The 26848-nt window shown below is 35.1% G+C and overlaps 1 pseudogene; it reads left to right on the forward strand.

Moving 5' to 3' along the window:
* Nucleotides 1-9336: 9336 nt before the first annotated feature.
* Nucleotides 9337-26848, forward strand: part of LOC123248046 — a 31141-nt pseudogene continuing 13629 nt past the window's right edge.

Below are 26848 nucleotides of genomic sequence, written 5' to 3' on the forward strand. Positions count from 1 at the left end.
TTCATTTCTTTCTTCCCTATGTGGTATTCAGCTTATACATACATAGCTTCAATTTGAAAATACCATTTTCTTTTTATTTAAGTAATGCATTAAAGTCATTTGTTGTGATATGTTCTTTGTTCCTATTATCTGCTGCCTAGCACCTAAATATCGATGAATCCAGCTACAAGATATTATGTATTAATAAATTACATCTGGTATTTCTATTTGATAGCTCAAAATAAAGGTATGCTTTGCCAATGGACCAGGAAAATTTTTTAAAAAAAAATACTGGCTGGTGTTTTTAATTGATAATTTTTGAGACATGGATACTTGTGAGTTATGTTCACGAAATGGGAGTAGCTGAATTTGTGGCAAGGAAATGATATGGAGTAATGGAATGGGGAGAAATTACAGCACTTATACACTTAAAGGAATATTTGCTGTAGTGGTTTTATGATTTTATGTTCCCTAACTGTAATGTAGCTTCTGATCAAACATTAGGATGAAAACTGGCTTTAGAATAAATAGCTTAAAAGCCATCATTTTTAGACTCAGAATCCCCATAAACTATTAATGAAATTAGAGCAAGGGCATAGTTCAGGTTCTATGATTTCATCAGAAAATTCCCAATGTACAAACTTTTTCCACTAATGCACATTAGCAAGCCCACTGTAATTTATATGGATTCACATTTTAAGTCTTAGTGCTAAGCAGACATGGGGCACATTTCTGTGATCCCTGTTGCTAGGAAAACTGAGGATGGGAGATCTCCTGAGCGTGGCTATTCTGAGCTACAGTGGACTATTATATATATTAAGTGTCAGTCATAAGTTTGGCATTAATATGAGGAGCCCTGGGGCTTGGGAAGGGGCAATAGTCAGATTGCCCAAGGTGGGACAAGGCAATACAGTTTAGAAACAGAGAAGGCCAAAGTTCCTATCTCAATCTGAATGGAACCAGGCTCATAAGAAGTTCTCATATTTCCTACCTTGGAGAGACTGAGAGTACCAACAGTGAACAGATAGACAGAGAGACAGACAGACAGACAGACAGATAGATATAGATACAGATAGATAGGCAGATATAGATAGATAGACAGATAAAAATAAGTGAATGAATAACTAACAATAAATGGAGTGTTCATTGTTTGACAGATTAGATTTCTGTCATGAAGATCAACGAATATTGTGACTCCCTACTTTCTAGGAAAAGCCCACATTTTAGAAATCTGGCATAATAGTTGGAAAGCTATCTTCAAAGTTAAGAGTTGGGTTCAAGTGACACTTTTCCTATACACTGTTTTTTCCTTTTACTCAGGGCAAGCCCGTAACTCAATAAAATGAAAAAAATGATAGAGAAGGAGCTAACCTGCTTTAATAGAGGCAATTACCTCATTTTGGAGTTTCCTATATCAGTATAATCACAGGTATAGGTTGTCCTATTTTCTATGTGTAACAATACTTCCATTATAGAAATACTTAGGACAATAGTGAAAAAATACTTTAACACATTCTTACTCATTAAAGTTTGCTATGTAGAGAGGCACAGGAAATATATTTAAAAATTAGATAACAATATAGAAAGCATTTCACAAAATTGTAATTGTTTTATAAATGACATTATCATTATTATTATCTTTTTAAAAAAAATCATAGCCTATTTTGCCATAATGCTCATAAAACAAATAGTATGTAGTATATATAATATTTTCTTCAAGTTATAAAAACATTGTCATTGGATATTTATTCTAAATGTACATACTCATTTTTAAAGTGTATCATAGTCTATGTAGCACTTTATTTAATTTTTAAATTCTTACCTTCTGTCTTAGAGTCAATGCTGTGTATTGGTTCCAAAGCCAAAGAGCAGTGAGGACTAGCAATGGGGGTTAAGAGATTTACCCAGAGTCACATAGCTGGGAAGTGTCTGAGGCCAAATTTGAACACAGGACCTCCTGTCTCTAAGCCTGGTTCTCAATCCACTTAGTCACCTAGTAGCCTCCAGCACATGATTTTAAAATAGGAAGTTATAAGTGTTATCCAGGTGGGTTGCTACATATACAACAAAACCTTAGAGATATTTGGTAACAGATCATGTTTGAGGAGATTAGGTCAAATCAAATTTACTCATATATTAAATTCTACCCTATCATAGTACAAAAAGTAATCTCATCTGATAACATTCAATGCAGGACAAGGTATTCAAATTATTTTCCTTGATTCTTCTAATAAAATTGATTTTAAAGAAAAATTTCATAGAAATGAGTAGAAAAAAAACCCTTCAGGTCCTGGGAAACTTGTTTCCTTTTTCTATAGTAATAACAAACTTATTGCTATGATTTTACTTTTAAATCCCTGCTCACTGCTAGAAGAATTTGAAAGTATTTCATACATAATACACGTTTCTCAAACTAGAAGAGAAAATGAATACATTGGAATACTACTTCTTCTTCAGATCCTCAAATCAAAGATTTTAAGAGATTACTGAAAGATTTACTTTAAGAGAGATGAAAGAAAAATTCATAATAAATCAGACTATCAGAAAAACTCTCCCCACTATTTTTAGAGAGGATAAATCCATATGATCAAGGCTTTATTGGGATGTTTCTAATAAAATTCAGCTCATGTCCTGAGGAGGGGCAAAAACAAAATACATTGTTTTACATTTAACCTATGCAGCTCCCAAACTAGTTTTATTAATTAGATTGTGTTGATAGGTCTGATTATATAAAGTCCTAATTCTATATATTTTGTAGCCCTAATTTTGGAAGCAGTGATAGCTATTCTGTTGTAAATTTAGGGTGCTGAAATAAGCAATTAACTAGAATCCTCTGCTTTAAAATTGCACTGTAGTGTAGATTTCCTGTCCTGGTTAAGAGTGTTGCCTACGGTTGGTAACCAAATATTTCCTCAATAATATTGATTTAAAACAAAGGAAGGTTCAGTTAAGGAGGGATAGATCTCTAAGTAGCTGTATGACTGGACTTTGAACTTCTCTTTCCATGTGAATTTCATGTGTCCTAAAATACAACTGACCATCTTATTGATAAAATCATTATTATAATCATCACCATCTTCATCTTCTTTACTGAATTTGGGCAACGGTAGTCACAAAAGTTAAATTCAAAAGAATTGCACTTTTAAGATAAGTGGTAGAAAATGACCCCATCAACAAGACTCCTTGAAAGCTATATGCTGGTTTGGGTTAGCAGTTTCCTAGTAAATGTTTAATAACTGGCACTCTGAAAATGAAATGTTCACACACTTTTAAGTCTATAGTCAGATTCTGATTAACGTAAATAATGAACTTTGAGCATATATTTGAATGTGCAGTGTCTGAAGTTTAATTTAATTAGGTATCATATGATAATTGGTTCTAGCCAAATGTCAATACCTAGAAAAAATTCTAATAATGCAGTCACTTCAGGGTATTCATTTTCAGCACTAATCTGGAAAAAGATATAATCTGCATTATTAACATTTTTCTTCCCACTTCTTATTAGATAATCCATCCTCTTAGTGTTATTTCCCATTTATAATACCTCTCTATTTGCAAAGGAGTCACTGCCTTCATTTTGTTGATGTCACCTGTTGCTCAACATCTTTATCTAGTTGAAGTACTACTGTTATTTGCTGATTCTCTACATCTGGGTCATTTCTTTCCCACTGAAACTATGAATTATGATTCTTTGCTTTTTGAGCCAGCCACTGCTGCTGAGATTTAAAAGAGGGGAAATCTAGGTATTTTAAGACTTTTGTGATCCCTGTCCACATCTGCACCCTCCAGCACTGCAAACTAAGATCAAGCCCATCTTTTTGGGAATCACTTTGATATTTGAGTAGTTGTGAGTAAGCTTTTGATTCTATTCATGTTCCTGACATCTAGTATCATTGCTACACTAATTTCTTAGTTTACTCAACAACACACTGGAGGGATGGAATGGAGTAGTGATGTTTGCTTTATATTTCTGCTGTTATATCTAGGTCAATACTTGCCTTCAGACACATAATTTACTGAAAAGATAACATCATTCAAAAGAGAAAAAAAAATTTTCTCCCAAGTCTCTTCCTTAAAAGAGTCATATATTCAGATAGAACCTAATTTGTCTACTCTGCAACTAGTTCCCATCACTAATCATCACCATTCTCAATTTGAATACCCAGCTGATTACTATCATACAAATGAAGCAGATCTTTATCCCTAAACCTCCCACCTCTGCCCCCTTAGCAGAGATGTTTAGTCTCCCAACTTAATCCACTTAAGTCTGTGCCCAGTCTTCTTTCTAAAATCCACAGAGGCAAAAACTAGTCAGCTACACTCACTTCTGTTCATCTCTAGAAATTCTTGCTCTCTGAATCTATCAACAAACATCCAAATACTGGGGCAAGTGCTTTCATAAAGTACAGAGGATGCAATGAATTTTGCAGTCAATTAGCAATCATAGTTAATGAAAGAAAAATAGTTTTCTTACCTATTACTTAGACTTAATGGAGTGAAAGCAATTACTTGAATCCAATTTTGGAGAGGAAAATGTAATCCATAGACAGGTAAATCCAAAGAATCCAAACACAGGTAAATAGGGAGGGACTAACATTAAATATATTCTTGTGAAGTAGGGAAGGGAAAATTTATGTGAAGTTTCACTGAAACAGAAAGCAAAGCAGTAGATTATTGTTTCATATAAGGGAAAAATTCCTAAAGATTTGCATAATCACAAAATGGAATCTTCAGCTTCAGGAAATAATTGTTTTTCCCTCATTAGAATCTTTCTACCCAAGACTTGAGGACTTGATGACTACTCATTAAAAATATTATTCATATAAGAGTTGTACTAGATAGATTCCAAGGTCTCTTTCACAAAGATTTATTATTCTGTGACTGTAAGGAATCTGCCCGCCCAACTTCATTTCTCTAAAAACTTCATCCGGCCCCAGGAATCACTATCATTCAAGACAACTACAGTCCTGGAGCTCACACCTCATTAGTATCCTTATCCCTGGTGTCTTTAGCTCTCTCTGAGTGGATAGTGGTTAGCCATCTCTTGTTTTCCTATTTGACTATACTCTTCTGGACTTCTGCATAAAAGTGTGACAGTTTTTCATAAATATTTATTGACTGACTGACAAGAACGTACCACATTCTTCTTGTACTATTATTAGAGTCTGATAGATTCATTAACCATTTATGTGGATACTCTGCATTGAAATCTTAATTTGTTTGGCCTTTAATATAAGTATAAATGAATTAATTTTTAAAATCCTTTATTAAGCATTTACTAGGTGTCAAGCATTATGCTAAGGTGCTGGAGATATAGAAAAAGCTGGACAGACACTCTTCTCAAGGAACTCACCCTCTAAAGTGAGAGACAACAAATAAAGATCATTTGTGGGGCAGATGGCAAATCCCTAAAATCTTAGAGGGCATATGGCAAGGCTCAAAGATGCTTCTGTTATTTAATATTTAACCTGCAGTGCTAGGGCACAGCAAGGAAGAGAAGCAGGACAGTTGACAGATGATAAAACTTGGATAATCTTGGGAAGTGATGGAAGGACAGATGGTCAGGCCTTATGGTAGTTCTCTATCTCATGAGAAGAAATGCAATATTGACTTCAATCTTATTCAGGTATTAGGTAGTTAAGTAGTCCAAAAAGGGCAAAAGGAAGGGCTCATGTTCCCAACTTCTAGAAGCTCTTTCTATTGCCAGATAATAATGGCTTGATTTAGGGTTGTCTCTCTGGGAAGGTGGCAAAGGTGGATAGTGTAAAAGGAGACAGGAGAGGAAGGAAACACTAGGTGGAATTGATTCTTCTCATCCCATAGAAATCTTGGGATGTTTTCTTGGGCAGTCCAGGGCATAAATAAAGGGATGCCATGGCAATTATATCCTGGCATTGATAGCATAGTATGCTGTACCTTCCTTATACCTTCGGAGAATATGATTGAATGTCTCTACTCACACAAAAAATTGAACATGTGTGCCCCGGAATAAAAACCATTTGCTCCAAGATAGTTATAAATCTGGTTGGTTTATGAAGTCAAGTATTTTCACATTTATTAATTGTGGGCAATATGTGCATATATTCTTTTGCTCATGTCATCCCCAGAATGGACTCTCCATCATCTATATTTTACAGTTAAAATCTTACCCTTATAAAGTTATAACTCAAGAAGTTCCCTTCTCTACAGAGCCTTCCCCGGTCCCTGTAACTAAAGCTAATCTCTCTTTCCAGGTACCTCTTATAGCACTTAGTCTGCAATCTTCTATTATTGCAGTTATTTAAGTATATGTTATATTATATCTCCATTATCTAACTCTAAATTCCAAGTAATTTCTTTATTTTATCTTTGTAGATCTGGTATTTAGAACAATGCCTTTAAAGAATTGAGGGATAATGTATTTGTTTGCTTTGTATTTGAGAAGGAAAAAATAAAATTTATTTGAGATATAATTGCAATTTTAATTGAAATGATGTTCAAATATTTTTCTTCTTTGTTAATGATGTGGGTAATTATAAGTGAAGTAATGGAGTTAGCATGAAGGAGTGAAAATAACGCTAGACTAGTCATTTGAAGGCATAGACAGGTTTGAATGATGCATCTGCCATTATAAGATGGATCCTGGTTATGTCACTGAGGTTAAGACCTCAGTATCCCATCTGATAAAATAATGATATGGAACTTGATGATTTCTATCTAGAGTTCTTACCGTTTCATAAATTCTAAAAATGAAAATTTTTCACTATGCAGGCATATTTCACAACATATGGGGAAGAAATGAAAAATTTTTAACAAGTGGAATGGTTCAAAAGTTCAATGAGCTACCTTCAATGTCACTGGGCCCCATAGTATTTGAGATTGACAGGTGGTCCTGGTTGGTGGTTGCCCATTTGTAAGTTGTTATGTGCACATTGGATGTTTATTCACATAAACGATGGACTAGAAGAACTCTGAGGTCTCTTTTAAATCAAGGATTCTGTAATTTTGTGATTTTAGTGTTTCTTGGCTTGAGCAATTTAATGGGAAAAAAGCAAAACAAAACAAAACAAAACAAAAAACAACCTAAACAACTGAGAATAAACTATTAACTTTATTATAGAAGAAAATTGTTTTTTCTCTGAGCTTTAGTTTACCAATTCCCTTATAGCATGAGTTACATACAGGAAAAACTCATTTGTGGAAAAGTAGGCAAGAGAAAAAAAGAGGAAAAATAACATTTTGCTATAATTTTCATCACATGAAGAGTTATCTTGTTACTAGTTGAAATTTATTCTTCTTTTGATTTTTTTTAGCATTCATGGATCTCAGAAACTGGGAGGGATACATATTTTAAGATAGCCTTCAACACTTTTTTACATACTCTTCCTTAAGTTCATTTGGTATCTACAAAACAGAGGCTAGTTTCTATTCCACTCTCCAATGGAGGGAATAATTAGAAGCCACAAAGCAATAGGACTCACAGACTCTGACATACAGGGTCCTGCCTCAGGGCCTTTATATGTGACAGGAGGGAATGATAGAATCTCAAGCTGTGCTCTAGGTCCAAGCATCTGAAAATATTCTGGATTCAGGAGTAAATCAAAGTTCCTTTTGGACAGAAAGACTCAAATATTTTGTGATGTAGTCAAATACAAAAGTTGTGCAAACACCATTTACATTTCTATCTATGAATCTTGGACAGAAGGCTCTTCTTGCATCTTGGCTTAAATGACAGCAAAATTATTCCTATTTCCTAATTCTTTATATTTACTTTTTCCATACTTAGAATTGGAAATATACTTTAGATTTTCCTTTATAGTACATTTTAGTTTTGTTAATCAATCAACTAACATTTATTTATAAGTTACTAACCGCCAGCCACTCCGCTTGGCACTGGGGAAGCAAAGACCTAGGGAAAATTTCCTTATAATAAGGATACTACATTTTATGATGGAGGAAAATAAGTACCTGTAGTGGCAATACAAAAGAGCTACAAAATGCTTTCAAAGTAAGAGTAAAAGTTTTTAGAAGCTGAATGGACAGTGGAAGTCTGAAAAGGCCTCATGAATAACATGGCACTTGAACTGAGACTTGAAGTAGATAAAGAATCCTAAGCAACTAAGAAAAGGAGGGAATGCATCTGTCATGAGGAATAGCCACTGCCAAAGCACGGAGAGGAAATGAAGATCTATATATGAAGAACAAAAAGATCAGTTTGAATGAACCTTAAGGAGTTTGAAAGGAAATAATGTGAAATAAGGCTGCAAAGGTAGATTAGGGTCAGATTATGAAGAGTTTTGAATTCAAAAAGGAGGAATTTGTATTTGGTCATAGAAGCTATAAGAAGCCACTGGCTTAGTATGGAGAATATCTGATGAAAATATTTTGTCTAGCATAATTTGAATGAGGTTTAGATAATTACATAACTTCCTATTTTATAGTTTTGAACTTGAGTGAATCTGTTATCTTAATTCTTTAGATAATTCTTTCAGCAAATCATAGTCCAATCATATTCTTTTATCTTGTGGAATTCATGCCCATGTATCATGTAAATCTTCCATGAAAAATCTGCTTACTATGATAGAGACATTTCTTTTTTACTATTAGAAGATAGATGTTTTCTTTGTGTTGTCCCTCTGTCAACACTCATCCCAGTTATATGCTTAATTCACCTCCTTTTTTTTATATACATATTCTCAGGAATATGTTTTGTGCCTTATTTTGCTTTATTATGAAGTGAATAAAAAGCTGTCTTTGGCACCAGGAAAACCTGGCTTCAAGTTCTACTTCTGACTTATACAGATTATGTGAACCTGGGAAAGTCATAATTTCTCAGTGTTTGAGGCTGCTAATCTAAGTTGTAGAGAAGCTAATGACTCACATTGGTAGTGAGAATTCCCTGTAACAATGAAATAATAGAGTTCATTTCCTTATCCTTTTCCTTTCAAATCATGGTTGGTAACACTATTGTGTCTGTGACATATGTATAACAGGAACAAATTAGGGGGAAAAGGTGCTGTATTTCTCAAAAATCCTGGACTCTAATATAAAAGGTAAGACAAAGAAAAAGAAAGGAGTGTATTCATCATGTTGTCTTGGCTCATGGTGTAAGCACTGATGGGGGAACAAGAATTCTAAATCCTTAATGTGTGCACATCAATAACAGAGGTTGGTGACATTGGGGTGACTAAGGAAAGAGAACAATGAGTTGTAGAAGGTGGTAGTTACTGTTAGGTTTATGAACATGTTGAAAGAAGGAGATTTCTGGAAAAAGAGGTAGTAATAGTAACAGTGTTGTTGTTGCTGTTGCTGTTGGATTTGACACAGAAAATTTTGCCTAGAGAAAATGAAGGGCATGTGGACTAGCAAATGGTGACCATGACTGGGAATGATGATGAGTGCCTAAGGCTAGTCAAGCCAGAAACTTTATACATACTGGGATCAATCAGCTGGACAGATGATGAGTATTGGATAGCAGATAACAGCAGGAACTGTTTTCAAGCAGTAACTCTAAAACTGTTCACAGACTGGGCTTTAACTCTCTCATTCCAGTTTCAGACACTTAGCCCTATCTGAGACATAACTCTATTGGAGGAAGCATTTCTGAAAGTACAAATGAGGAAAATAAAATAAAATCATATCCATTCAGAAATGTGACTCAGATGGGTTTCTGTTGTTTTTCTTTTTAGTATTACTATCCCAATTAAATATTTTGTTATTTTAATATTGTCATAGCCACAAAATCACAGAATCTGAGTTGGGAGGAATCCCAAAGACTAGCTTATCCAACCTATTAGTGAAAAGGAATCCCTATTGCCACATAACAGAAAAGGGGTCAGCCAGTCTCTGAATACCTCCAGTGAAGGGAAGCCTATACACTCTTGAAATACCCATTCCACTTTTGGAAAGCTCTAATCATTTAATTTTTTGCAATTTTAACTCATTGCTCCTGGCTCTATCTCCCAGGGGCAAACAAAACAAGTCTAATCTATTTCCATTTGACAGATCTTCAGATATACAAAAACAGCTGGTAAGTCCTCCCTGATTTTTCCTTCCTCCAGGTTGACCATCCTCAATTCCTTCAAATGCTTCTTACATGATGCAGACAAAAGGTCTTTCACAATCCTTATTGTGAATACTCTCTGGCTTATCCATATCCTTTTCGAACAGTGCTGGTAGAGTACATAATAGATATTTTATCAATAATCGTTGACTGACTGATTAACCAGAACTGGATATAGTACTTCAGTTGTGTTTTTATTAGTCCATTGTGGATACAATATCATTTCAGAAAGACTATTCCACACATGTAACAAAAAGATGGTGATATGCCCACAAGGATGATGTCTTGAATAAGATATTTATGTATGTAACTTAGATTTTTGTACTCCCTAACTGGAAATTTAGTAGTATGACACATTCCTTGTCATTCTGCAATGGAGCCCCATAGTCCAAGGGTAATAGGAAAGAGGCTTCAAAGGTAAAGATATCATCCTCTGTGCATTCATCTAAATAATCAGCAAGTATGTTGAGTAGCACAGAGCCAACTGGAAAGTCCCCTGTAGTTCTTCAAATTAAATTCAAATCCCTAGCAACTACTCTTTAGTTCTATTCATTTAAATCATTCAGAATCAATCTAACTATATTATCACCTAAAATTACCTTCTGTCTTAGAATTGATGTGAAGTATTGGTTCCAAGGCATAAATGGAACAAAAAAAGGCTAGGCAATTGGGGTTAAAGTGTCTTATTCTGAGCCACCCAGCTAGGAAGTGTCTGAGGTCAGACAGATTTGAACTTGTAACCTCCCATCTCTAGTCTTAGCTCTCTATTCCATCTCTAACTCATTTCTCTATCCCATCTCTAGTCTTAGCTCTCTATCCCCTGGGCCACTTGGCTGCCCCCAGCTGGGTTGTTTCCTTTTCCTTATTTGTATCTCCAGATTTCAGCACAGTGCCTGGTACATAGTAAGTGCTTAATAAATACATATTGAATTGAGTGTTTTGCTACATGTGGGTAAACTGTATCTCTGGTAGAAATCTCCATCGAAAAAGAAAATAAAGTTATCTTGACATTACCTGTCTGAGGGAACTCTTTATAATTGCCACTTTTGTTTCCTGAGGTTGAGCAGTTCTCTTATTCATAAACTCTAGTGGCTCCCTATGACCTGCAGGATCAAACATAAATCCTGTGTTTGGCATTCAAAATCCTTTATATCCTGCCCTTCTTCTATCTCTCCAGTCTTAACCTTACTACTGCCATATGCTCTGTGATCCAGTGGCATTAGCCTCCTTGCTGTTTCTTGAATAAGATACTTCATCTCCTAACTCCATGCATTTTCCCTGGCTCTTTTCCATGTCTAGAATTCTCTCCCTCCTCATCTCCAACTCTTAGCATTCTGGTCTCACTTCAAGTCTCAGAAAAAAATTTCACTTTTTGTAAGAAGCTTTTCCTGGTTCTACTTAACTACAATTTTCCCTCTGAGATTATCTCCAATTTATTCTGAATTTATCTTGTTTACATCCCATCTTCCCTTTTAGACTATGAGGTCCTGGAGAATAGGAACTGTTTATTCTGGCATTCCATCCTCTGTGTCATCTAGCTGCTCCTGTTTTTTTTTTCCCCTTTCATTGTATTCCAAGCATCTTAAAGCATCTGGCACACTGGAGATGTTGACTAAATACGTATTACCTCCATAATACTCCATTTTATTTCAAAGTGAAATTTCCCAGACAAGTTTCCAAGTTCTATTCTTCTGCCTTTTTTAAAAAATTGGGATGATATTTTCCTTCTCTTATTTTCTCATCCATTCTTCACAGTCTGTCAGTTATCATTGACAGTGGCCCGGTTTTGACATTTGACCATTCTTACACTGTGCAAGGGTATCTATAGTTCATTTTGGCCCATAGGGCCTAAGATTATTGTCTTACACTTCTGACTCCAAATCCACTACACTGTATATGTACATGTATGTGTATAATATTAAGGCTCTATTCCAGCTGGGACTCATATTTAAAATTGCTAACTAGGTAGCCAATTCCTTATCTATTTAGGCCATGGGGGGATTTTTAAATTTTAGCATAAAAGGAAACCAGATATTTAGATCTGAATTAAACTTAAAAGTTCCAAGTTTTCTGAGAGCAAGTGAACTAGATATTTAAATTATCATTAACAATTCATATTATTTGATCTTCCTTCTACTGCTGTGAGGTTCCAAAACTATGAGACCTCAGGCTATGCATATTTCCATTGCCCTGTGGGTTATTTGTACTTTTCATTCTCATAAATTCATCATGATCCATGATTCCCAGCCATTTGGCATTACCCAGAGAACATTGGTGTTTAAGAGCTGGATAAGAATGAGAATTTGGAATCACTGGAACTGCTGGACAATTTTCCAAATGCAACTATCCTATCTTAATTTGTGGAAACTATTATGGAGCAGGAAAGAGTACTTAGCAAGACTATTATTACTTAATTTAAACACTTTATTTCTAAATTTTTATACATATTACTTAATTCAAACATTTAACTTGGGGCATGGTGGAAAGAATTTTACAACAAAAATTGTTGGGAGGAAAAAGTCAAGATTAGACAAATCATCCTCCTCAAGTTTTAGGTTTTTTTTAAATACCTTTTCACACCTTGGCATCCTCATAATTACAATTCATTTAGAAATATTGGAAATCAGTATAATTGTTTTAAAAGTTAATTTAGTAGAAGGGCCAAGAATCAGGAAATTATTAACTAATATTTTTGGAAATGATACAGAAATTTTCCACTGAATAGCAGAAATGAAACTAGATAATATTTTTCACTATCTTGCCATTTATTAGTATGCTTCAGTTTTTAGAAATGTCTTTGTTGTTTACACCTTGCCAGATTTTTAAAAAAAGGATTTGAAATGATTGCTTATATTTTGACTTTAGGAGCCAGAAAAATATTGACATGTCTTTAACAAAGTTAATCTACTCCACAAACATTTAAATATAGCTTTAAAAATAATGTTCTTGCCAAGTTTTGTTATTTCAATCTATTTGGTTTTCAAAGGTGCCCAGGCTCAACACCCTTTCACTTTAATTTGGAGGACAGCCAAGCATCTGGGTTTCGATATGTTTTCCAGTATGTCCACTGTGCAGAACTTATTTGGAAGGCTTATATATGCTTTAGAATATTTTCAATTTCTTACCAGTCATGATTCATGGGTTTCTCCAACTGTTAAAAAGTCCAACAGTCTTCAGAACAAGAAAGGAAGTGACATTTATATTTTACATTCTACTTTTGGCATTGTTATAAAAGATGAGAGTAATCTGGATGCTACCACTATTAGGCTGGTTATTAGTAGTAGTAATCTGAGATATTAATCTCAGGGAGCTTTGGTTTGGTTCCCTAATGGCTGGTGCAGGGAAACCCGAGTCCTGCCACTCAGTTGGATGGTATAATAACTGCCCAGGCAGGATCCCTAAAGGTCAGTGGATGGGTAACCCTTTCAGGTCCCACCTGGGGTTGACCTATTATTGGTACTGGGCTCTATCAGCCTTGGATAATGTTCATCTGACTGCGTTGCTCCCTCCCCATAGTGGTGATGGAATAACTACTCCAGGAAGGTATTTAATAACTTTATCTATGTTGTTTAACAAGGGAAAGGAATGATCAGGAAAGGGTTGGGGAATAGGTGACCCTATCACTAAATCTATGGCAATAATCCCTCAGGACTGTAGGCTGTTCAGTAATGCTGGGCTTGTTCTTCACCTCCTCTGGTTCAGCCTGGCCACAGCCAATCCAGAGTAAGCAAACTGTTTGGATGATGCAAATATCGATGATGGTTTCTCTCAGCTTCTTACTGCTAGTTGTTTGCCAGTTCTACAGCCTTCAGGAAGTTCCACCCTTACCACCCTCTTCTTCTTCTCCTACCCACTTCCCGAATCCCCCCTGGGCCCTGGGATACCTAAATATCTAGAGATGGTTTAGGTGCCTAAATATCTAAGGATTCAGAGAGAATCAGAGGATCCACAGGTCAGTCAATGTTCAAGATCAAATGTCCAAGGCAAGAGTTTAGGCAAGGCTCAGCCAAAGCAAAGCCAAGGTCCCCAAAAGACAAGGGGCCCAAGGGGTCCCTGTCAGGGGGCTCCCAGGGTATTTATATCCTTTCTGGCCAACTGCTTTTCCTCCTGTCCTCATGGCCTCCGGGAACATTCCGATGTCCAACTGTCCTCACCTGTCAATCAAGGTGAGACTCTCAAATCCCAGAGCTTGAATATGACAGCATGTAGGTCTTTCTTGGTTATCTAATAACCTGGTACACACCTTGGAGCCATCATTTGCTGTTCAAAATCTCTACTTATAAACAAAGGTGCAATTTGCCTATGTATTCTATTCTGTACTGGAGATCTCTCTCTCTCTCTCTTTTTTTTTTGTTACAAACTTTTTTTCTGCCATACTGCTGAGTATATAACTCATCCCAACTCCATTTCTACATTCTAGTTAGTATTGTGAGCATTAGTCAAATTAATATTACCATTTCTAGAAAAAGCTGCATGCATCATTTGCCCCTTTTTTTCACCTTTCCATCATGATGCCTTCCTAGACCAAAACATCTTTCACTAGTTATCATTCCCAATCTGTGCCTCCTTCTCTTATTTGATATAATTTTCTTAAAGGTAGAGTTTATTTGCTTTTAAATTTTTATTCTTAATATTTACCATAATGCCTGGCACATTATGTGCTCAGACCTATACAAAATCATTCAGTCATCTATTCATATCTCTAACTTATTAAAATATACCTGGTCCATGTTACAATTCCACAGGTCTCTCCCCAACATTTTCATTAGGATTCAAGGCAGCTGCTTACATTTAAATCTTTAAAGCTTAAATGCTACTAATCTAAGGCAAATTGATAAATACTAGATTGATATTGAATAAATTATAAATCTTTTTTTAAACTCACGATGTTCCAGATATCGGTAATATAAATATAATACAATCAACCCTTGCTCTCAAGGAACTTATGTTCTAAGAGAGGGAGACAACACATATCAGATAAAGTGAGGAAGAGTGCCACATTATGGTGAATATGTATATAAAATAGTCAAATGACATTCCCTTTTCAGGATCTCTGGTGGTACAGTGGTATTGATCTTATTACAAAGCTTAGGGCATGAGTTGGAAAGTGTGTGCGTGTGTGTGTGTGTGTGTGTGTGTGTGTGTGTGTATCTGGATAGATGTTTGTATAGGTCATGAAACATGATATTTTCATCTAGGGCTGGCTATATATAGTGAGATTGATGAGTTTATGCTAGCTTATTCAATAGTTATTTCAGGTTGGCAGAGGATGAGGTAATAATATGAGTTTATAGCTCTAAATGACACTTGGGACTTTTTGATGTTCTAGATCAGAAGTGCAATTGTAAAGTGGGAAGAATCCAGGCTATGCCTCGGAAGATACCATAATAATACAATCATACAATACATACAATCATACATACAATCTTAATAAATAGCCTCAGTTGACAAAAGATAGTTATTCCACATTCTAACCTTTAGAAGTGAGATTTTGATTTTGACATTTGACAATTCCTGAGTCTAAAGAAATGATGCTTTACAATTTCAGTCTGTCAACAAGCACTTATTAAATACTTACTTTTTGTCAAGAATTCTGATAAATGCTAAGAATACAAGCACAGTACAAACTGAAAGAAAGATAGTTCCTTCCATCAAGGAGATTATATTCTAAAGATAACACATGAAATGGGATAGGAAGAATAAAGGCACCTGGCCTGGGGGAATTTTAGAGAAAATCTGGAGGAATCCAGAGGAATGAAAACATGGCTAGCTTGGGCCATCTTCTTTAATTAGAATTACTTAGAGGAAGCAATGAAACAAAAGAAATAAGCTGCCATATTGTAAAGAAGTGTAGGAGAATCTTTTAAACAATCTAGAGAGGAATGGAGTCCCTAAACCAGGATGCTGTAGGAAATGACTTCACTATAATGAGACCTAAACCATTGAGAAATATCATCATCTTAGATATTACCCATTATGGTATAAAATGCTTTCATAGAAAAATGCATTTCAATTTGAATCATTTATATTGTGGGACAGTTTGACACACTCTTTGGGAAACTGTGTAGTGCATAAAAGCCCATCTATTTTTTAATCCTTACCTTCTGTCTTACAATCAATAATGTGTATTGATTTCATGACTAAAGACTAGTGAGGTCTTGGCAATAGGGGATAAATGACTTCCACAGGGTCATGCACTTAGGAAGTATTTGAGGACAATTTTGAACCCAGAACCTATTATCTAAATCCACTGAGTCACCTTGTTGCTCTCTTCACACAAACATCCACCCCATGAGAATATATTTTTACTAATTTTTGAATACCTTGAACGTGGAATACCCCAATCCCTGAAGAACTATGGTTGTGAACAGTGCAGTGCAGGGAATAATCAAGAAGTGCATAGGTAAGGGGTACAAGTAAACTGATGCCTATTTACAATGCTGACATGCCAAGAAACAGTCTGAAAAGTAACTGACAAAATATTTGATAGGGAAAATACATGGGCCAGTGATTTATTAAGAGATAACATGTAGACAGTTCAAATATGGCAATGTTACTATAAAATGCTAAAAGCTCTAGAAGAACTTCTCTAGCATTCTGGGAAAACATTGACGAGACAGAGAAGATGAGATGGCAAAGACAAGATTCATTCTTCCCTCATGGAAGAAATAACCATATCAATGAAATAAAATAATCAACAAGCATTTATTAAGCACCTAATATGCATCAGGAACTACTATAGGTACTGGCAATAAAAAGATAAACATGAAATAGGCTGTGTCATCAGGAAGCTTATTTTCAGGAGAAAAATGAGAGGAAAAGTATTTGCAAGAAAGCTAAACAATAATTTGGGGGGAATATTACTATATAGTACATACCTTTTCACATAGCCAATAAGATAAAAAAAAGAATACAGGGGTACTTATGCACAAAAATATATGTAGTACATGTAGTAGGTCTTTTGTTTTGTAGTAAGACAAACCTGGAAAACCTATGGGGCAATAGCTAAACAAATTATATTACTATAATGGAAAATTGATATAAGAAATAAAAAAATGGCATTCATATAGTACTTTAAGACTTAAAAATGGTGCTATGTTGTTGACTTCTTTGATTCTTCTTTGACATTTTCCTTCTCAGGAAGATAGAATTATTATATCCATTTTAAAGATTAAAAAAACAATCTGAAAGGAGTTACATGACTTTCCCAGAGTCACAACTAGTAAGTTTATGTGGCAGAATTTGAACAGTTCTTTCTGAGTCTAGCACTTTTAATCACTGTGCCAACTAGTTGCCATAAGAAATGACAAAATAGCTTCAGAGGAAATTGGGAAGACTTCTATGATATGAGCAGAACAAAATGAGAAGAACTAAGGAAATTAATATTACGGTAATATTATAAATAAAATAACATTATAAATAAACTATTAGTAACATTATAAAGAAAACTCCATTTGAAAGACTTTAGAACACTGATCATGCAATAATAAGTTATATTTCCAGAAAACTGAAGAAAAAGCCTATGAACCACCTCCTGCCAGAGGAGTAATCAACTTAAAATATAGATGAGAGAGCCATCTTTGGACATAGCCAGTTTGTGCATTTGTTTCCCTGGACTACATATTAGGATTTATTTTCCATTGGTTTAAAATTATTTACTTGTGTGGAGTCGGTGGGAGCAAAAGACATAAAAGCATGCAAAGTAAATTAACATTTAAAAATGACATTTTTGTGTACATGGATAACACTGGCAGAGTTACAGAATTTATGTAAGTTATTTATGATATATGTTGTGCCACTGAGTAGACATTAGCAACATAAGATGCCTTCAAAAGGTTTATAATCTACTAATGGGATATAATATATAAAGAGATTAATAAATGGAGCATTATTTGAAATGACAAGAGAAATAATTACAGGTTTCCTTTGGGAGGCCACATAAGGGTTTGGTATTAAAGAAAGTCAGTGGTAGGAATTCAGTTCATACTAATAGAAATCCTAACTTCAGGGAAGATCAAGGAGGCTAGTCTGGCTTAAATAGAAAGGGCATAAAAGTGAGTACAGTGAAATCAATCTGAAAAAAAAAATACTATGAAATTAGAGGGAAAATGGTATTACATGATGTGATCAATTTATTATTTTTCCAATTAATTGATAGTTCATCATTTTAATTATTAATTGAAATTGCCATTGCTCATCTAATTTACCCAACAATCTCTGTTTATGTTGTATGTGATCCTATGTATGACTCTTCAGTGAGAGTGATAATTATAAAATAATCAATTTCATCATGACAAAATGTAGAAAGGGAGCTTGAGGAGAATTTGCAAGGACTTAATGTTGAAGAGGAATTAACTTGTCTTATTTGGCTCTAGGGAATGTTACTAGCAATGGTCACCAGAAAAAAAAAGGTTTCAGCTCACTTAAAATTTCCAAACAAACAGGTCTGTCCAAAAGCATTTCCTATTATTAGAGGTTGGTTACCAAAAGCTGACTGTACACTTTTCAGGGAGATGATAAAGGAGATTCCTCTTCAGATATGGTTTGAGATATATGCTTCTTTATTTCCAACTTTGAGATTGTATGATTTGGTCATAGCAAATAACTTTTGGAGCAGAAGTCCTTGCAGTAGCTTTTCTCAGATTATATTATAGAGGTGGCTCTTTCATTTGTCTAGTCTACAAGGTCAGCTCTAGATAAGAGTTTGGTGTTTTCTGTTGCCAATACAATAGGACTAGTTTTATGTGACCAATATTTTTCAAGGCCCTTTGCATAAGTTGCATAGTGAACCCCATTATTTAATGGGTATTCCTTATAGGAACATACCTAGGCATTTTATGATTTTTCTTAGATTTGTCAGAGCTATAGACATCTCTACCCTTGTACTTTGGTGCCATCGTCAATAACTAAATAACATAAATGAAATAAAGAAAAGCACTGCTTTGAGGTGGACCAGACTTGTTAAAGTGAGAATTCAGGACAAAGATTGATAAGGGAGTTAATATTTGGCAAGAAGCAATGTAATGGTGGGGGGGCAGTTGGGTGGCTCAGTAGATTGAGAGCTAGGTCTAGAGAAGGGAAGTCCTGGGTTCAAATCTGGCCTCAGCACATTGTAGTTGTGTGACCCTGGGCAAGTCACTTAACCCCATTTCCTAGCCCTTACCACTCTACTGCCTTGTAACCAAATATACAGTGTTGATTCTAAGATGGAAGGTAAGGGTTTAAAAAAAAAGAAGCAATGTACTGATTTACCCAAATGCTTCTCAGAACAAGAAAAAGAGTAATTGGGTGATCTATCACAAGACTTTATTTTTGTATAATTTTCATTTCTCCTTGCATTACTTTCCTTTCTTCCTGCAATACTTTCATTTCTCTTTCCCACTTTTCCTTGTCCTCTCTTAATTGGTTTTTGAAGTCTTTTTTGAGCTCTTCCAGAATCTGTGTCCAATCCACATTTTTCTTTTGGACTTATCATGTGTTTCCTTTGCCTTCGCTGTTCCCTTCTGTGTCTGTACCTTGCTCTTTGTCTCCATAAAATTCTTTAGATTTAGGTGCTTTTTTGTTGTTTGCTCATTTTCCCTACTTAATTATAGGTAGGTTCTATTTTCTTGGAAATTGGGTACCCTTTTAAACTTCAGTCCTCCTTTGATGCTATTTTTAGCTTATTTTCTGGGTTTTTTACCAATTTTCAGTTCTTGGAGTGAGGAAATGAATTTCTATGTCTTGGAAGTAGGAGGCAGGGCGAGGGGCTAAAGGTCATTTAGAACCCTGAAAGAAAGGGCAGCTGGAAGAACTCTAACAGCTTTGGGGGAGTCTGATCTTGAACTGGAGTGAAGGAAGGAGCTTGGAGAGATCACTCAAGATCAAGAAATATCCCATATGCTGTATTTCCTAATGGATAAAGAGAAATAAACTACCCTGAAGACCCTCCTATTGTTTCTGAACTGAAAACCTAATCTGTGTAATCCTGAGTAGCTGCCAGTCACCTTGAAGGTCTTGCCCAGAGTCAGGCTGAGTCAATCCTGAAGACTGGCCTCTGTTGTCAGCTAACTCTTAGAAACTATATCTCTTTCATTTTAGCCTAGGTTAGCTGGAACACAATTACCAGAAATAGAAAGGGCTCAGGTGTTTCCTTAGCTGTTAGCCTAGGAGGTGAGAGACTTTGACTTTGAGTCAACTCCAACAGTGAGGGAACTCCAAATCCTCTTTCACACAAATCCCTTTCTTTGATACCTCTTTCAAATAAATCATTGTTCATCTAGAAACAACATAGTCAGATATTTCCTTAAGAAGAACTAAGGGCATTAGTGTGTGTTAGGTGATTTGGGGAGGCAGTTCTAATAAGCTTAGGCATTACACAAAGACCTAAGCCAAAAATCATTGCTGTCTCTCTGACAGGAGTCTGTATTAGATTGGACATCTTGGGTGACTAAGCCATGCAAAGTCTTAGTCAACCATCTACCCATAAACCAGTGGTGATCCCAGTCTGACACAGATTTCTGTTTACTTTTGCCTCAAAGATATTCTTAGTAGGGACAGAGGGCAGCCATTGACTCTCTGTCTAAAAGGGAGGGATACCCTACTAGTCAGCTCACACACACAAAACCTGAATAGTCATTTATTTAACATCTATAGGGTTTCCCTGTTTCCCTTTTAACAGGAGGCTGAGGTGAAGATCTGAGGGCTGAGAGCTCTGAGAGCCCCTTCTCCCTGCTGATTCAATTGCCCCTTGAGATGCTGATGACTTAAGGACTTGCCTCTGGCTTGGGCATAAGCTTTTGATCTCACTCTGAACTTGATCAGGTCAGGGAGAGATCAAATTCTGGCCCCAGGCTTAGGCTCAACTTTTTGATCTCACTATATACTTGATTGAATCTAGCACACCTTTGATAATCTTCTCCTGGAGGTCTTCCCTTAATTTTGGACAGGAAGATGGTGGTGGGTGGGGCACCTCTGTGAACTATGTCCTCACCCCAATCTGTGTACTATGTCCCTTTCCCAAGCCCAGACTGGGATTCCTGGCTTTGGTCTTGGCCCACAAGTGTATTATTAGAAAATTTGAGGTTTTTGGAATTCATTTCCCAAGAGCCCACTGGCTTCCTATTGTTATGTCCTGACATAGACAGAGGTATAATATTGAGGGGCTGATGTTCCCAAGGGTCCTTTCCTTCCTACGGTGGCTTGGAGCTAGGAACAGGCTGTTTGAACAGGTAGATTAGCCATGGCACGTGGGTTTATTTTATTATTTATTTCCTTATTTTCTAGTGATTTCTAATAAATCTTATAAAACCAATACTATTTTAAAAGTTATTATTATATGTTCATTTTAATTCTTACATAAATATCAGCCCATTTCATCCCAGACTGCCCTGGTCTGGGGCTCTGGACTTCTCCACAAATTTGAATTTCAGGGGGGTCAGGATTGACTTGTACCACTATTTGCCAGGAAGGATCTCAGGATCTGGATATTGGCTTGGCCTTAGGTTCCAAACCAGGGATAAGAGATGTGGAGTGGGGGCATGTGGCTTACTCTTGGTTTCCTCTTCCCTCCTTGCTATAGACTCTTGCTGGCTCTGCTTTCCTCTCACCCCAGTGACCCAGATGTTCTCTGCCTACCTTTATGGTTTTTCTTTTCTTGAATGTTGTTTCACCCTGTCTCCTTAATGGTTCTTTCTCTCCTGTATTCCTTTTGTGACAATATTTTAATCTTTGTCAGAGAGGATTCTTGTGGTGACAGAGAGAAGTTCTGGCTCACTCCGCCATCTTGACTCCTCCCCTGGAAGTCCTATAAGACTTTATGTAGCTTGGAGAAATGGCATGGATTTAACCTGTAATTATTTTTTAAAATTTTCATATATTTTCTGCCTTTTTTATTACCAGTTGTGTATACCTGATAATGTATGAATTGAATTTGTATAAAATGAGGTCCTTCTTTAATTGTCCATGTGCTGCTTATCCCTTATCACAAGGCCATGTGATACCCATGATTTCCTCTTTAAGTTACATAAGACAGTGGTGATTGAAACCATATCTTGCCACAATTTCTAGCAAACTATGGTACTTTCTGCTCTTCCTTATATGAACTTTTATTTCAGTAATTGACAAGGTATTAGATTCATACATGCTAGTGATATTTGAGTGAACCATTTACATGGTAACATTAGCAACATTTTTAATGACTGTTAAAATTTCACATTCAAAGTCTTTTGAAAGAAAAACAAAACCAGAAGATTCCATCCTGACTCTCAGTCTAGGGCTGTATCTCTGCAGTAAAAAAAGAAGTTGATAATTCAATCCAGTAAATTTATGTGTATTGATATACAGGAAAGTTCATTTGGACCCAAAGATCACCTTTAGAGAATAAATGATCTGATCTGCCTGTCTGCATTGATCAAATAAAGCAGAATTGCCAACCCTCTTCTTCATTCTGTGTTTTGTTGACATTCCTAAAATCCTTTAACCTCAAATTATTATTGGTTCACTGGACCACAAAGGTCTTTTGAATGCTGTTACAATTTGTGGCATGGATCTAAATTTTAAAACAAACTTTGAAGCAATCACTGTTTGACATGAAGTGAACTAAATTACATTTGGGCCACTTTTCATTTATTTGTTGATTTTATAACCAAACATCATAATTCTTTTGAGATCATTTGCTTGGATATCTATTTTTGGACCTTATTGATTGCATTATGTTTTCTTCATGAAAAGTAGTTGTTGCTCTTAAAGAGAAGAACTATCATTCTTAAGTCTCTTTGCAATCATGCAAATAGATTTCTCACTAGTGCAAAGAAAGAGGATAAGATTTATAAAAACATATCATTGATTCATAGGCTTCAATTCAGGACCAAAGTGGAACATATGTACTTAGGTCATTGCAAGAGATTTAAGTGGTTTTTTCCCCTGTTCAAAATTTCCTCCCTTCAGGGCTCTCCTTAGGTACTAACAGGAAGTAATCTATCCCTTTTCATAATTTCCCAGAGAACTTTGATTTCGCCTTTGCTCCTATAACTACATAAATTTTATTATATTTACCTGCATAGATGCCCTATATACAGAGTAGAATGGAAGTCCTTTGAGAGGGCAGGGGTTGTGTTATTTTTATTTTAGTATCTCCAGTATCAAACACAATGCCTTTCAATGCCTATGTGTATGTTGTGTATGTATATATATCCACACTCCCCTACAATTTTCAGTATATATTTTGTATAATATATGTATGTTATAAATATATCTATAATTATATATGTATACAATTTGCAATACATGTGTATATATTAATATACCATTCTGTCATAATGTTAATCCAAAATCATAGAAGTGGCAAGGACTAGACAATCAGTGTTAAATGATTTTCCCAGAGTCACACAACTAGGAAGTATCTGAGACCAAATTTGAACCTAACTTCTCCTGGACTCTAGGTCTGGTACTCTGTCCATTGTGCTATGTAGCTACCTCTTTAAAGAATACATATCATAGACATTTTTCTCTATTTACTGTGTCCTTTATAAAAAAAAAGAAAAACGGAAGTTGAATAGAGAAAAATGTCTATGATCCTCATTTCTAGTTAGATGGATATACATTAATTATAGCCATCATTCCATTAACAGAAACCTGAACCCAAAGTTGCATGTGAATATGGTTAGAATTGGGCTTAATCATTTCTTTTGGATTATTAAAAACTAGGGAGACAATATGGCATAGTGGATGGGGTGCTAAATTAAAGGTAAGGAGAGCCTTGGTTCAAATGTCTCATCTGATACTTATTAGTTCTGTGAATGTTTTGTAACTTTTATGAAACTCAGGCAGCTTTTAAGGACTAGTTCCCCTATTGAGAGTAGATTGCTTGAGCATTTATATAGTAAAAATAATTTGGGCAAGATGAGGATAAGTCATCTTTAGTAAATTAAATTAATAATTTATAATTAGCATGACATTTTTTCTCAAGCAAAAAGAAGCTTAATCTTTTGAAGTACCTTAGTAGAGCTTATTACTTTTAGCCACCAAATCATTCATATGCTTAAATTATTAATTTCTTTAGTGAGGCTTTGCTTAAAACATAGGTAATCTTTAGCTCATCTCATATCCAATTGATAGTTTGAATAATTCATGTTTTGTTGCATCAGTTTTTAGAAAATGATACATATAACTATAAATATAGTATAACATAATATGATAGAGCAAATATAACTATAACTATAAATATAACTATAAAACTTTTGGAGTGAGAATGCTTCCCTCACGATCTTTTCAAAACTATTTTTCATGATTCATCCTTCAGTGGAAGTAGACATTAAAAAAATATGTATTTATTTTTTTTTCAGTTACATGTGGAAACAATTTTTGACAACTGTTTTTTGACATTTTAGGATTCATATTTTCTCCTTCCCTCCATTCTCCCACCTCATCCCCCAGGTGGTAAATAGTGTGATATAGGTTCTGCTAATAATTTCATACAATACATATTTCCATATTTCTCATGTCATGATATAAGTTTTGTAAATATAATGACAAAGTGCATAAAGGAAATAAAATGGAAGGTGACATGTTTTGAGCTGCACTTAGAATTCAACAGTTCCTTCTTTGACTATGGATAGCATTTTCCCTTGTGATTATCTTGGATATTTGCTTCGCTATTTTTTTTTTTGCTAATGGTTTAGTCCTCCATGGTTGATCATTTTATAATATTTTTCTTACTGTATACATTGCTGTCCTGATTCTGTTCACTTCACTTTGCATCAGTTCATATGAGTTTTGTGGAAGCAGAAACTTAAATACATGATAATTTAGAGAATATTTCCTACAGTTACTTTTCTTTTTTAAAAAAAATTATATCTTTTTGGTTTTCTGTTTGTTTGGGTTTTAATCACCTAAATTTCTCTTGCCATACTTTTCTTCCAGCAGCTTCTCAGACAGCTGATCTTTATATCAAGGAAGTTTTTAAAGAAAAAGAAGTATAAGAGAAGAAAAAGCAAAACACATGATTATGCAAAACTACTGCTGTTATATTCAATATTCCATACCCATAGATCAACCCACCTCTAAAAATAAGAGAAGCAGGAGATATCTCACATTTCTTCTATTGCCCAAGAAATTTTTTAACTGTTTTCAACATTCATTTTCAATTCTTTCCACTTGTATTATTGTAGGCATTTAGCATATTGTTTTCTTGGCTCTGCTTACTTAACTCTGTATCAGTTTATGTAAATCTTTCCATGCCTTTCGGTCTTCATTATTTCTTAAAATGATTTTCAATTATATTGATGCACCACACATTGATGCACCACCAATTTGTTCAGATATTCATTAAACGATTGGCATATATTTAGTCTCCAGTTCTTTTCAACGACAAAAAATTGCTTCTCTAAGTTGTTTAGAGTTGTTTTTTTTGTCAATTACCTCATTGAGACATATTTGTAGAAGTGGAATCTCTAAGTCAATGAGTATGTGCACTCTATTCCTTTTATTTGCACAGTCTCTAATTGTTTTCCAGAATAATTGCATTAGTTCACAGTTCTGCCATTAGTTTTCCTCTTTTTTTCCACATCCCTTTAAACATTTACTATGCTCTTCTTTTATCAACTTTGTCAATTTGCTGGATATGAGTTGAAATCTCAGGGTTGTTTTAATTTGCATTTTTCTTCTTTTTAATGAGATAAGACAACCTTTCATATGGTGGCATGGAGATTTCATAATTCTTCATTTGGAAAATCTTTGTTCATATCATTTAACCACTTATCTATTGGGGAATGACTTTTGATCTTACATATTTCTATTAGCTTTTCTATATATTTTTCTCCTTTGGTTTCAAAGGCTAGTGACTCCTTAGGATAAAAGAGAAAAATTGAGACAGCTGCTGTCTAAAGAGACTATTCAGCCTAGAAAAGTCAGAATTGGGTGAGCATTTGATGAGCTTAAGTAAAATGTGCTTTCATTGCAATGTCTTCAAATTTTTCCAGTTAGCTCATTATAACACAGTTCTGATTTAAGGTTGTGAGCCCTGACATGCATTTAATTTAAGTACATTAAAGTAGGACTAGCGTGTTAAATACAAATCAACTAAGTATTAACCATCAACTTAATCACAGCAGAGAGCTCTTTCAGAAGTCTATCATTTTAAAATTAAGTGTCATTTTATTACCCGATAGTAACTATTTTTTATTAAAAAGTGAAATGGATGTGGGTCATTGAGAAGCCATATTGAAAATATCTTCTAGCTGATTATGAAAGCATTGTCATCAGTTAAGGAAATAGTGAAAGTAACTAACCTCCATGTGGACATTTTAGTGGAATCCTATGTTGGACTGAGTAGCTAGCAATTTTGAAGTGGAGAAGATACACAAGGACTAAAAGTTGCTGATAGCAACCAGTATTGCAAGAGTGGTCCACATGGCCTCCTGATGCTTCTAATTGATAGAGCAGACATTATAGGCTGGTTATTTGGTGTTTATGAAAAGAACATGGAACAATTATTGAACCCATCTAGATGACTGAAAATCTTAATAGTGTAAGAATGGTAGTATAGAGTGATTAATAAGTAATGATTGTGTAGAAGCTAAAAGAGTGTCAGTGCCTTTGTTCCAAAGCAGATTCCCAGGCTATCTGAGAGTGAGTTTCAAATGTAGAACCCCCAATACATATCTATATCTATATCTCTCTATCTCTCTATCTATCTACCATCTATTTTTCTATTTTCCTATCCATTTATCCCTCTCTCTGTGTCTGTCTGTCTATCTATCTATCTATCTATCTATCTATCTATCTATCTATCTATCATCTATTTTTCTATTTTCCTATCCATTTATCCCTCTCTCTGTGTCTGTCTAT

This window comes from Gracilinanus agilis, chromosome 1, assembly GCF_016433145.1.
Source record: "Gracilinanus agilis isolate LMUSP501 chromosome 1, AgileGrace, whole genome shotgun sequence".
Taxonomy (NCBI): Eukaryota; Metazoa; Chordata; class Mammalia; order Didelphimorphia; family Didelphidae; genus Gracilinanus; species Gracilinanus agilis.